Source organism: Chenopodium quinoa, unplaced genomic scaffold (genome assembly GCF_001683475.1).
Source record: "Chenopodium quinoa cultivar QQ74 unplaced genomic scaffold, ASM168347v1, whole genome shotgun sequence".
NCBI lineage: Eukaryota > Viridiplantae > Streptophyta > Magnoliopsida > Caryophyllales > Amaranthaceae > Chenopodium > Chenopodium quinoa.
Genome location: NW_018743894.1, coordinates 4,085,165 through 4,099,551, shown reverse-complemented (window position 1 = coordinate 4,099,551; position 14,387 = coordinate 4,085,165).

The following is a 14,387-nucleotide window of genomic DNA, read 5'->3' as shown; positions in this document are numbered from 1 at the left end:
ATTTACTACTACAATTTAAAATATATTTTGTATAGCTTGAGGTATTATGTTGACCATTTACCAAATAGATATGTATTTTAATGAAGAGGGCACCAAATACAATATCTCCCACCTTAGTGTAATTAACAATTGAGATTTAAATTTGTTATCAACTACGTTGAAGACATCAACTAGTTATTTATTACAATTATATTCGGGTAATATAACTTTGATCAACGTTAGGTTAGCGTAGTGATACAGTTTATACAAAAGGAGTATACTTTGTTGGATATGAAGAGCTATGAAATGAACTAAGTTACACTTATATTATATAAATGAGTAAATGAGTACTATGTGGCTCAAATTCGGTGTTCACAGTAGGTAAAATAATTTGCATTAATAGTTGTATAAGAGTAACATTAAATTATTGTATTTGTACTCTAGCACGGTTCGTTTTTATGTTTTAAAGATTGGTGTCATTTGATAGAATATGTACTATTTTTAGTATTAACGAATTTAGTAAAGTTGCAATTATTGTGTTTTTCTTAATTAACGACTAATTACTTACTAATTTAATAATAAAATGCATTAAATTTAAACATAAGTCATTTTATTTAATTATTGTATGCTAATAATAATTATTAGTTTTAATTGATTATTACCAAGTGTATTAGTTATATATGATAGGATTTAGGAGAGATATTGTGTGGTGGGGTTGGTTAAAAGTAGGAGAGAGAAAATGTATAACCAAAAAGATGTGGTTCACTATTGGGAGACATTGGTTATTAAATGGGTATAAGAGTGGGTATAGGTATGGTGGAAGATGTAGCAAATAATAAAATAAGCAATAACCACAATGGTTGTTCGCAACCATTGTGTATGGAGGAGAGAGAAAAGAATATTAATAAAATATGATTTAGGTTAGGTCCACTAGGCGAGAGAATTGAATTAAATATTGCAAAATTATTCCAAATAAAGAAATTGGAGCAAGTATTAAAAAATGGCCGAAAAGAAAATGGGGAGCAAGTCAATATAAAAATGGATGGATTTCTTTCACAAAAAAAAAAAAAAAAAATTAAATCTGATGGATTAATTCATTTGTAATAAAAAGTGTAAAAAAATTTATTACAATATTCATCCGTTATCTATTTGACCCATTTTCAAAGCAATAACTACACCACCTACCGATCCTACCCAACTGTACATGTATTGAGGTCAATTACTGATCGCCGAGGGCCTAAGTTCAAAACGGAAAACACTCAATATGTAGAGATATCTAACCAGAGTTGCAGACTTCCACCCCCTCATTCCCACCCATCCCCCACACCCCCCTCAAACCAAATTTCTACTACACTTATATAATTAAAACGAAGCTTGATTATACCATCTGTAGGTTACACATTTCGCACATCTTCACAAGGTATGTTCTATCTCCTCAACTGTGCAATTATTTCAAAACTTTTTAATTCCATTATGTAGTATGAATGGGGGTTACATTTCCCAAATTCATATGTTAATTTGCTACATTTTCTAGTTGATATAAATGTAGAGTTTAGTGACCTTTCTATGTTAATTTTAGACATTTACTGTATAATTATATGGTTGGTTATACGTTTATAACAATCCTATTTATTTAATTTAATCACAGTTTATATTAGGACGACTTTATTCGATTTTTTATTCTGAATTAATTTGTTTGACTTTAAAGAAGATGATAGTAATTTTAGCCTCTTTTATTAAATGTAGTTGTTTAATATTTTTGTAATTTCAAATTGTTATAATATAGGATAATTTGTTTTAAAGTTAAAGTTATGAAGAGGGGGGTAAAATATGAAATATAATTGGATAGGATGATGATTGTGTTTAGCATATGAATATGGGTATAATCATAGGGTATTGATAAATTAAGGGGGTCCATTTGCATGACACAACAAATCAAAACAATAAACAACGAGTAATCCAAGCGTGTCAAGTATAATCAATGTAATTATTGTTTATGAATTAATGCGGTTAATTTATCATTAATTCATTCCCAAAATGGCAGTATCCCTGATGATGGATTACCCAAGACCACCTTGATTTCAATTCATGGTATCACCATCGATAAGCCGTCGTCTGGTAATAATCCTCATATTATTTCGAGTCGGAACAATGTTATAACATATTATTAAGTATTGTAATTAACTACTATAGATTTCAAATGTAGTTTGTTCCGGAACAAATTCGGGAAATTCTCAATTCACCGTCAGGGAAGTTTTATGTTGTTTATGGTCACCACGGACCAGCTACTCCACTAGTGATAAGGTTGATTGAAATTGGCAACCAGTGGAAATGTTAAATTGAGGATGGCTGGACTGACTTCCTCAAAAGTAACGACATCAAGAACGGCAATGTCATGCAGTTGTTCTACTATGGAAATCACTATTTTCGGGCGCTAGTGTATCGTAAAGGCAAGGAAGTAAAAGGAGAAAGCGATGATGACGAAAAGGATTCGTCTGATGATGAAAATGGACCACATATTGATAAGGATCTACCAGCATTCAAAGCTAGATTCACGGAACCATACATAAGGGCGGGAAGATTAGTAAGTAAATGTTGGCCTTTTATTAACTAAATCGTATTATGTTTGAGTTAAGGTAATAATTAGGCTCTAAAGTTTTATACTTTTCACCTTTTGGGATGACCTGAACTTTTTCCTTCACCGTTTGGGACCTAAGATACAATTTTAAACAAATAAATTAACTATGGTTAAGCATTGGGACCCACTATTCATTTTAGGTTTAATTTAATTGCAAATATAATGTTTATTGGGTTCTCCAAATAAAAGAAACAAAAACATATAAAAAAAGAACCGGGTTCTCCAATAAAGTTCAGGTCGCAAAAAGGTAAAAGTATAAAACTGTAGTCCCTTATTATTACCTGAACTCTATTATGTTTGGATGTGTTATCTAATTGACTACCTTAAATTTCGCAAGAGAGTTTCTAAATGGCTTTCCAGAATACATACACGTGCAGTTAGTTGTAAAATACAAAGTGTGGGACGCGTTGCTGAAAATAACTTACGATCATACCCATAAAATAAAAAGATGCATAATCGAAAGCGGGGTCAAGCAAATGGTTTTCTGGGAAAACATTCAACCAGGAAGATGATTGTGGAATTATATGGAGATGTTGTGCCCCCTCTATTTTACTTATCATATGCTTAGGGTGTAATGGTATTGTGTTTTACACTGTTATTTGGGCCCTACAACTTCATGTACCTGTAGTGTTAATCGTATTTTGATTGTGTTAAATTTCATCATTAGTTAGCAAACCAATGTAGGTCGAAGAATGATAATCTTTGTTTTAATGAGAAGTGTTTTAATTGTTATATTAAGTTTTTGTAGGGGATTGGAAAAATTAAGTAAACATGGTTGAGCAGGTTCATAAAGTTAGATTAACAAACATATTAATTATGACATATAGAAACTTATCTCAAATTAACAATTGTTAAAGGTTGTGATTCAACATGTTGCATATTGGCCTATTGGGTACTAAGATTGTACTCCGTAGTAGTATTAGGCGTAGAGAGATGAAGGTACCAAATAAATCATTATACATTTACTTAAACTAATTACTTGGGGACATTTAATGTTGTTAAATGAAAATGTCTAATCCTATAAAAATATAGGATTTCATTTTGTTTTTTGTTTAATGTCTTTTGTATAGTATTTTTTTTAAGGACCAATACATATATAGGCATATAAGAAGTATTTGAATGACACAGTTTTTATAATGGCCACACCTATTTCATGGATTAGACACACGAATCTATTATGCCTCCACCAAACACATGAAAACATAACAATGAGATGTAAAAAAATAAACTAAAGTAATTTCATTTTAAACCCAAAACCATAACTAAGAGATGGGAAAAACCTTACTAAAATAATTAACAAAAACTTAGTTGCTACACATGGCATGGGAGTTGATCCACTGAGCTTGATGAGGAGAAATTTTGCAATAACAACTAAAGGACTGAATATTATTGTGTAAAAACTTTAAAGTTATACTCCCTCCGTGTTTTTTTCAAGTTACACAATTTGACGTCGTTTTTGGATGTTTTATCTTACTGTAATAATATTAGATGCTAGTGTGGTAGTTTGGAGGAGTGAAAATGAAAAAGTAGAATTTGTTGTTACTTTAATAAATTCAGATGCTGGTGTGGTAGTTTGGAGGAGTGACAAAAAATAAAGTAGAAGAATGTTAGAAGTAGTGGGACGGAAGAATGTAATTTAGTGACAGAGGAAGTAGTATTTATATTTATTGATAATTACAGATAATATATAGTTATAGTTATCAAAGATTTGCATTGACATGTGTGTCCAAGAGAAAAGGAGCAAGTATTAAAACACGGAAATGTATTTTTATTGCATAAATTCTAATCCGCTTCTTATTACTTCCTATTTATTTACAATTATAACGTCGAATTTACGTCATATGGTACGGCTGGTTAAACAACTTAAGTAGGAGGACTAAACTTTTAAATTTGAAAAATCAGGAACACCCCTTAGATACTCGACCTTCACGACAAAGGTTAGAAAATTCCTACTTCCTCCGTTCTTTTTTATTGCACCATGAGGGATTTCATGCTTGCCAATGCATTTTTTTAACTATTAATATCTTCATTTATACTTTTGTAAAAATTATAAAAATTTGATATTTGAAAAGAATATTTTGAGACGAATCTAACTAGATCCCACATGACTATATTTTTTCGAATGAGTAAATCACAAATGATGGTCAAAGAAGATTAAGTGAATAGTGTAAAAGTCCTAATGGTGCAATAAAATAAAAACGGAGGAAGTATAAAATATTATACTTGGTACGGGGTCACTTAAGAGCAATGATTAAATTGATAATACATGCATGAGTATTAGATCTTTAGATATGTTCAGATTTCTTAAAATTGGGGATGGTCACGTACACATACACTGAGATTCCAGAACAATAAAACTACTGACGCACGAGCAAGTCCTAGATTTACTTTCCCAAAGCTCTGTACAAAATCACAACTATTGCGGACAGTTCGTATAAATATATCTTCTATGAGTAATTGAGTATGCAACTTACAATATTAAATGGCAAATAAATGGAAAGGATGCAAAAAAATAAATTGAATAGTACTGTAATAAGTTCCCAAACAAAACAGATAGCTTCATGGCAATGTATTCCAATAATGGCATAATTTCCCTGCAAACCAATTATGAGCATTCTGTGTCTTTTGCATTTAGTATACTTAACTAATACTACTATAAAAGTAGGAAATATATATCCTATCACATACACAATTCTAGCCCCCGCTCATAAATATTTTTTTACGTTTTCATTTAAGGAGTTTCAATAAAGTCACTACATTTAGTGTTATTTTTTTATAAATTTTATTCCTTTTGTAGTCATAGTTTTTGGACAAAATTACCCTTATTATACAATTTAACACTTATTACTCCATCCGTTTCTTAATCTTAGTTTCATATGGAATCAATAACATTAAATAAGAAAACATATATATTAGGAATTTAACATTAAAGTACAACAGATTGAAAAATTAGTTTACCACATTTTACTTTTTTTTTTTTTATTTTTCATTAGGAAAATACAAGTCATAATTGCATAAAATTAGGTAAAAATTTCCTAACTTAGAGTCATGTAATCAATCCACAATCAATTAATAACTCACCTTTACACAAAATCTTAATTGAAATATTGCAACATATCTCACCTTTACACAAATACCTAACTTAAAACATTAACTGATCTCATCAATATTGTCATCAGCTCATGTAATTAATCACAGGCCTAGGTGTGTAATTGCAATGGTATAATGTAGTAAAATAAGATGGTCAGTGCGTGTTGACTGACAAAACATTATTATTGCTATTGTGGGGAATCGATGGGATTAATATGTATTTTATCATGTGGTATAGCGTAGACTCGTAGAGCACCCTTAGTAAAAAATGAAATATATTGTACTTATACGTTGTATGATATTATGAATTATACCGAAGGTGTGGTAAATTAATTTACTTATATATTCAATGACCTTATTCTATTTATAGTAGTAGTTCCAAATTCTATCAATGTATCAAACTTTATAAAAAATAGTCTTATAAAATTAATAACATGTGTGTCATTGATTTATGATAATAATACATGTGTGATTATAAATTGATCATCATGATTCAAATACATGAATGTGAACCCTGGAATACGATTTTTGGATTGATGTTGCATACTTTTTATTTTACACATATCAGTATCCTATGTAATTGTGATAATTGAAGTCATAATCAATATAGGTGTTAAAATAATTTATTTACTTTATAAAAAGTTCAAGGAGGGTTTAAAAGTGACAAAACTCACCTGACCCGATCTTATACGAGAACGATTTGAAAAATTTCTGATACAGAGGTAACCTCGTGTAGACATAATAAAATACAGAACAGTGTACACATAGTGCTACCTCTGTTTTATTTTTTTATTTTTTTTAAGTTGATACGTATACCCAACTACGTAATTTTTTAAAGTTGACATGTTCCCTTTTGTGATAAGTTTTTACCCATATACATTTACAAGCTACACCCCTTGCGTTTTCATTTTCTCCCACTCTCTCACCTCTCCTTAATAACTTTGCTTAAATCAAACGTGTTAACTTAATAGTAATAGAGTATATACGACCTTTACATGTTTTATTTATCCGACTCGACTAATTGACACCCTCAGTCGTGATTTACGTTTTACGTATGTCACTGTAAATATATCCAAATGGATGGCCATATGTAGCTAAGATTGTAATGTAGCCATTAATTGCATCCTTCTGTAGTGGGAAGAGGGCTGAAATTTTGTGTTCCCCGGACAGAATGAATATAACCTTCAAAATAAAGAGAATTTATTGTGTGGAGTTGTCCAATTAATTCATAATCAGATTGCCAGCTAGAGGTTACAATTTGCCCTAGACATTATGTTAGTTGCAGGTTTGAAAAATTTTACTAAGTAAATGTGAGAGAACTAGCTGCACCAAGTTTAGGTCAAGCGGTTTGAACGCTACAGTTATATGAATGACATAAAGAAGGTAATCAATACCTTGTAGTTGAACTGTTGAAGGTGTTTGGCCGTGTGTTGGCATTTGGCAATCTTACAAAATTAAACATAGTTAAGGTAAATAATCGGATAATGATTTTGGAACACCGTAATTTTTTTTGGCACAACTGTTTGGGCTCAAGTTTTTTATACTCTTCTCACATAAGGGTGTAAAAAAATCAATTAGGGGTCTGTCAAATAAATTTTTTGTTAAATTGACCCGCTTTGATTTGTACACTCTTTAGAGCACCCACAATGGGGTATATGATCCTCATCCTTTTTATGTTTTTTGTGAAGTTAGAGGATGAGGATTGTTGTAGAACCTTTTAAAAGGATCCTCAATTAAAGAGGATGATGGTGAATCCTCTATAGATGGAGGATGAAGGTGCATTGGCTCAAGAGCCAAGTTTTGGGTGGAATTGTGGGGTGGGTGACACATGAGGAGAGATAAGGGATTTTTTTTTAAAAAAAAAAAAACTAAAGCATGCACCTATAATTATATGACACTAGGCATTGCTATTTTTGTAAAAAGTAGGAGAGAAAAGAGGAGGATGAGAAAGAGGATCTTTTTAATTGATGCGGGGGAAATAGATGATGAAAAATAGTTAAAAGGATAAAGTTAGTGAAAAGTGGGGTATATGAAAGAGATTTTAAATTTTGGTGAGTACTATTTTTGTGTATCCACACATCTAAGTTGTACAAAAATAAGGGATTTTAAAGTACAAAATTATGGTTATGTTATTTCGCATATTAATAATTAACAAAAATAACGGCTTAATGAATTCCCATTTTGGTTATTGTCCCATGAAATTATATGGTGCATTTAACGTTTTTCTCCTATAATATTACTCAGTATCATCTTACTATATGTAAGTATCTATAATCTAAGTTTTACATAATGATTAAGATAGTAATTTACTACTCCATAGAACTGTAGGTAAACACATGTTATAAAAAAAATAATAAAAATAAAAAAAATTTAAAAAAATAATAATAACCTAAAACACATTATTGAGAACATACATATAAACTTCATTATAGTACTACTTGGATACAGAAGTAGTAGTTGCTGTGAAAAACTCGGAGTGACCTGAATTATATTTTTTAATTTTCCATATAAGTAATATTATTATGATTATTTAATTTGTAGGTGTAGAATTAACGTATCTTCATTCGTTCTTTTTATTTTAATTGGTTATTTATTTTTCCCTTTAAAAAAAACATATTTAACTTCTTTTTTAAAAATGTAAGGGTTCCACGTTTTGGAAACAACCCAATGAACAATACAATTGCGGAAGTTGTACGTAACTACAGGTTTTATTCAAAAAAAAATAAAAACTACATACGAAGTAAGTCAGAACAGGATAGGGAGTAGCGTGCATGGGAAGATTTTATGCTGACCTGTCATGCTAGTGCCTGCAATTAACAAATACACAATGGTATTTAAACTAGGTTTTCCCCTGAATAAGACACATATTAAAAAATGAGTTCATATTCAGCCTCCTCAGCCAGCAATGCTAGGTACGTACCTTGCTCACATGGCGTTCAGGGTAGATTATCCACTGTGTGAAGAGGTCCAATTGTCGGGAAACTGTTTTATAGTTGCCCATATTCGAAGGTAAAAATTCTATTCAACCCAGAAAATATTGGCCAAACTTTTATATGTAAACCCTTATGAAATTTAAAAAAATTTCCCCAGTAGGATCGGACAAAGGATTGTAGATTTTTCAAATGGGAAGAGGAGTCACCAGGCAACCTTGTAGAGGCACAACAGATAATTAGTGTTGTTTTAATGAATACTACAAGAAGGGGGGGTTGAATTGTAGTATGAGAATTTAGCCAAACTTTTTGCGGAATTAAACTTAAGTTAGCTAAAGGAACTGAGAGATTAACTAAAGGAACTAAAGAATGCAAGAGAGATTTTACGTGGAAAACTCCTTGGCCCTAACAAGGAGAAAAACCACGACCACTTGGGATTTTGGGAAAAGAATCTTCACTATAATAGGGCAAATGATCCTATTACAAGCTAAAGACTCAAACTCAAGTTCCTCTACGAACTTGAGACCCTGAGGAACAAGTCACCCAACTTGTTACTCTTCTCTTCTCTTTCTCTCTTCTCACTTCTCTGTTCTCTCTTCTCTTTCTCTTCTCTTTCTCTTCTCTCTCTCTCTTCTCTTTCTCATACACAAACGTTCACTCGAACTTCCCCATTCCCAATTACAACTCGAAAGAAAAACAAAATCTAGTATAAGAACATTTAGAACACTCTAATAGACTTGTATGGAATTGGACTCTTAACTCGAATAAAAGATGAAAACTTATGTGAGCAAAGGGTGAGATCTTCCATCTAAAATCAACAACTATTTATAGACCAAAATTTGTTTAGGAAAAACTTCTTTGTGCAGCAAATCCATTACGCCACTTCTCATACCCACTAAGAAGATCATGTCCCTAAAATTAAGGGACCATGAACACCTCAATGTGCAAGACCATGTCTAGAAGAAGAACATGGGAGAGTAGGCCGCAAGTTTAGAGAAAACGTGGAGATTTTATTTTTTCAAAACCATTTTCCGAAAATCAGAAAAAGAAAATAAAATCTTTTTAATTTAAGAAAAAGATAAAATTTAAATTGCAACAGTTTTCCTAAAAACTTGCATGCACAATATTTTATCCTAAGATCAATTCCATACTGATTTTTTCGAGTGTAACTAACTTTCTTATACTTACATAAATCCTAAGATATATAAAATATTTAGTCTTCATGTTTCTCTGATGAAGCTTCTACTCCGAGGCTTCTGTTCCTTGGAAGGAACTTCTCTTCTTCAGTCTTCATTTCTGAAGCGCCAGTTCCTGTGAGGGAACTCTTCTCTATGGCTAGCTCTGCTTCTGGCCTTCTTGTTCCTCATGGTATTTTTACAAGACACTTCATTCTCCTAGTCTTCGTAACTGAGTACACACTTAAACAATCAAGCTCTTATTAGTTTGTAAGTAAGTGAGGTTGTGTCATCATCAAAATCATTAAGTCCAACAATATTCCCCCTTTTTGATGATGATAAACAAACCAAACTTACTTACAAGGAAACAGAGATAAACCATTTTATTCATAAAGAAAGAAAATGCAAAAGTAAGATACAATGCAGAATAGAAACTAAGTTAAGAAAATAAAAACAATGCATAAATAAATAACTTAAGGAAAAACTGAAAAACTTGTATATACATTATACCTGCTTGTAGAGATTTGGCAGCTTGTGAAGATTTCGAACAGAGACCATAGAAAGATTAAGTTTCCTTGATAGTTTGCATCCTTTTCCCCCTTTTGGCATTATCAAAAACTAACACACAAGTATATAGTATACTATGGTTTAGTGTTAAGACAAGAAGCATGCATAGAGAGAAACATTCACAAAGCATATAGGCAAAAGCATTATAGACATTCATCATCCAAAACCGATTTAAAAACATCGGCCAATGTACCAAATTTGCAAGTTCAACAAAAGAAATTAAAGTGCCCAAAATATTACAGACCAAATTTAAAAATTGTTTCCCAAAAGCAAATAAACAGAAGTTTCATCAACATAAAAAGGCTGCAAGGAAAGAGAGATTAGGAAGCAGTGCTCTGGTCATCATCAACAGCAAGATCCTCCAGCTTCTTGCTGATTTGAGACACAATGTCCCTCACTGTGGACTGTCTCCCTTGTTCTGAGCTCGTGACCAGTTTCTTCAGATCAGCATCAAGAGTGAGCACACTCTTCTTCAGTTCCTCCATCTTCACCTTTGTGTGCTCTTGTTCCTTCAGCACCCTCTGGAGCATCTCCTTCAACTCCTTCACATCCTCGCTGGAAACCTTAGGTGGGGAACTAAATGCTGCAAAACCTGAAGTAGATGCATACTTTCCCGAAGTAGGAGAGGTGGTAACTTTCTGCAGTTCCTCCTGTACCCCAGTTATATCAATGCAGATAGGTGCTGGGGCCTCCTTTTTCTTCATCAACCTCAAACTCTTCCTCTTCTTTCTTCCCCCTGTCTCAATAACCTCTTCCACCTGCCTTTCCTCTATCTCCTCTTATTTCTGCAACTCTTGAACAACATTCCCTATGGCCTCTCCTGCCTGATCTTCTCCTACTTCCCCCTAAACTGGTCCACCTACTTCTTTTGGCCTCTTATCTTCCTGCACAACTTTAAAATACCCATCTACAACTTTCATCTTATGGTTTTCAAGGAAAATGGGTTGTATATATTCGGTGTTTTTGAGGGGCAAGGGTTCTTTGTCAGCAAAGGAAATGCTAAAACTTTCAAACACATAAGAAAGCAGGTTACCATATCCAACCTTCCAACCTTTAGGAAGACAATGAGACAGGTGTTGGATTATGATAGAGGGGAAATTTATTTGGATCTTTTTGGCTAGACAGTAAATTAAGACAGAGTCAAGCTTGTTGGCACTGTCTCTCTTTTGAGAACGAGGGATTATGTCATTGAACACAAATTTCAGCAGGATTTTGTCAAGAGGGGTTAGGTCATTGTGGTTTATGTAGGTTTCCTCCGGGTCTCCTCCTAAATACTCCACTATTTCATCAATATTAGCATCAGGAATCGGGTTCCTTATCACATTATTTTTGAAATAAATATCATATCCAGTATTAGGCACATCAAACAGTTCAGCCAAATACATAGCATCAAACTCAATAGCCTTCCCATACACACAACAGTGAATAGTACCCTTAGAGTACTTAAAGCTTTTGCAACAATCTCTCATAGCATCAACATACAAACTGCGATTAAAACACTCACCCAACAGATTCACCCAATTTTCAGCTTCAAACAAATCCAACAATTCATAAAGCTTAACAGATTTACACCAAGGTAAATTAAGTGCCAAACCTGTCACGAAGTGGTCACTGATTTTCTCCTGTTTCTTCATAGAGGCAGGCTTGTCTTGATAGTTGACACCCATCTCCGAAACGCTTTCCTCCTCTTCTTGCATGTCCTCGATTTTTCTTTTTCGGGAAGAATTAGACTCAGTAGGAGATTCCTTCTTTTGAGGCTCAGGATTTTGAGGCTCAGGATTTTGAGTTTCGGGGATGATTTCCATGGTGATTTCTAGAATAGGGTTTGTGTGTTCTTCGGCTTCAGTTTGGGTTTTTGGTGAGACAGACATTGGTGAGAAATTTTGATCGGAGTGATGAGAGAGAGGGTAATTTTTGAGTGGTGTAAATTTTGGTGAGGCTGACATGTTTTTATGGTGGAGGTAACTTGAGGGAGTGAATAAGTGAGGTGTCGTTTGAGAGGTGAGGTGAATTTAGTTGATTAGACACTCCTATTTAACGCTTAGGGAAACGCAAACCGTGTTTCAAGATAGTAATGGATGTGGGCAACTTTTTGAACAAAAGATAATGATGAATTTTGATATATTCATCTGAATTTAGTGTTTAAAAAAATGGAATTTTGAAGATCAGATAAACAGAATAATTTTATCTTTTGAATTCAATTAATAAACCACTTGCAAATACAACTTGATACACGGAACAATTCAACAAGGCTCATGCAATCAATTTTGGATTTCTAATATCTATTACTTTCAAATTTACATGCCCTTAGTAAATGTTACTCTTGCTCACAACTTGCCTTAACTATGTAATTAAACATATAACACTTGTGCACAGTATACAATAGTTTAAGCACGTCAGTTTTAGTTTCATACCTGAGGGAACTTGATGCATTTTTCTTAGTATAACTTAATCATCCCAAGTTCCATTCTCATCTTCTCATGCCTTTCTCTATTCAAGGGTTTTGTTAATATATCTGCAATTTGATTGTCAGTTTGGCAGAAATCTAATTTAATCAAACCCTTTTCAACATTATCCTTAAGGAAATGATGCCTTATATGAATATGCTTAACTCTTGAATGATGGACTGGATCTTTAGATATGCAAATTGCACTAGTGTTATCACAGTAGATAGTAATGCAATTGAATTTAATACCAAAGTCACGTAACTGTTGTTTTATCCAGAGGAATTGAGAGCAACAAGCAGCTGCTGCTACATACTCAGCCTCTGCAGTAGACAATGCAACAGTATTTTGCTTCTTGGAACCCCAAGAAACTAGATAAGAGCCAAGGAACTGAACCATACCTGAGGTGCTTTTCCTATTGACTAGGTCACTTGCATAGTCAGCATCTGTGAATCCTCTAAGCATAAAGTCATCACTTCTAGGATAGAACAGAAACAGGTCATCTGTTCCTTTGAGGTATCTCAAAATTCTCTTAACAGCCGTTAGATGTGATTCTTTAGGATTAGACTAAAATCTAGCACACAATCCAACACTAAAGGAAATGTCAGGCCTACTGGCTGTTAGATATAACAATGAACCGATCATACCTCTGTAAGTGGTTTGATCCACACTTGTTCCTTGTGGATCCTCATCAAGTCTTGTTGCTGTTCCCATAGGAGTATGATTTGTCTTGGCATTTTCCATGTTGTACTTCTTCAGAAGTTCCTTGACATACTTCTGTTGGTGAATCATTATTCCTTCAGCTGTTTGCTTTATTTGAAGTCCAAGGAAGAAATTTAATTCACCCATCATGCTCATCTCAAAATCACCACCCATTAGCTCAGCAAAGTACTTGCACAAACCATTGTTAGTAGCACCAAATATAATATCATCTACATAGATCTGTACAACTAACAAATCAGTTCCTCGAGATTTAAGAAAAAGAGTTTTGTCTACTTTTCCTCTTTTGAAATCATTTTTCAGTAGGAACTTTGAAAGCCTTTCATACCAGGATCTTGGAGCTTGTTTAAGCTCGTAGAGAGCTTTATCATGCTTAAAAACATGATTTGGAAATTTAGGATTTTCGAAACCTGGAGGTTGTTCAACAAACACCTCCTCATTTAAGAAACCATTTAGAAAAGCACATTTCACATCCATTTGATAGAGTTTGAAACCCATAAAAGAAGCAAAAGCCACTAGGATTCTAATAGCTTCTAATCTAGCTACAGGTGCAAAGGTTTCATCGAAATCAATACCTTCCTGTTGGTTGTAGCCCTTCACAACCAATCTAGCCTTGTTCCTTACTATGGTGCCATGTTCATCAAGCTTGTTCCTGAACACCCATTTGAGCCCAATTATTTTCTTTCCCTTAGGCTTTGGCTCAAGGTGCCAGACCTTGTTCCTTTCGAACTCATTGAGTTCCTCTTGCGTGGCCACTATCCAATCAACATCTCCTAAGGCTTCTTGATGATTTCTTGGTTCTAGAATGGACAGAAATGCATGGAATGCGCAGTAATTCCTCATT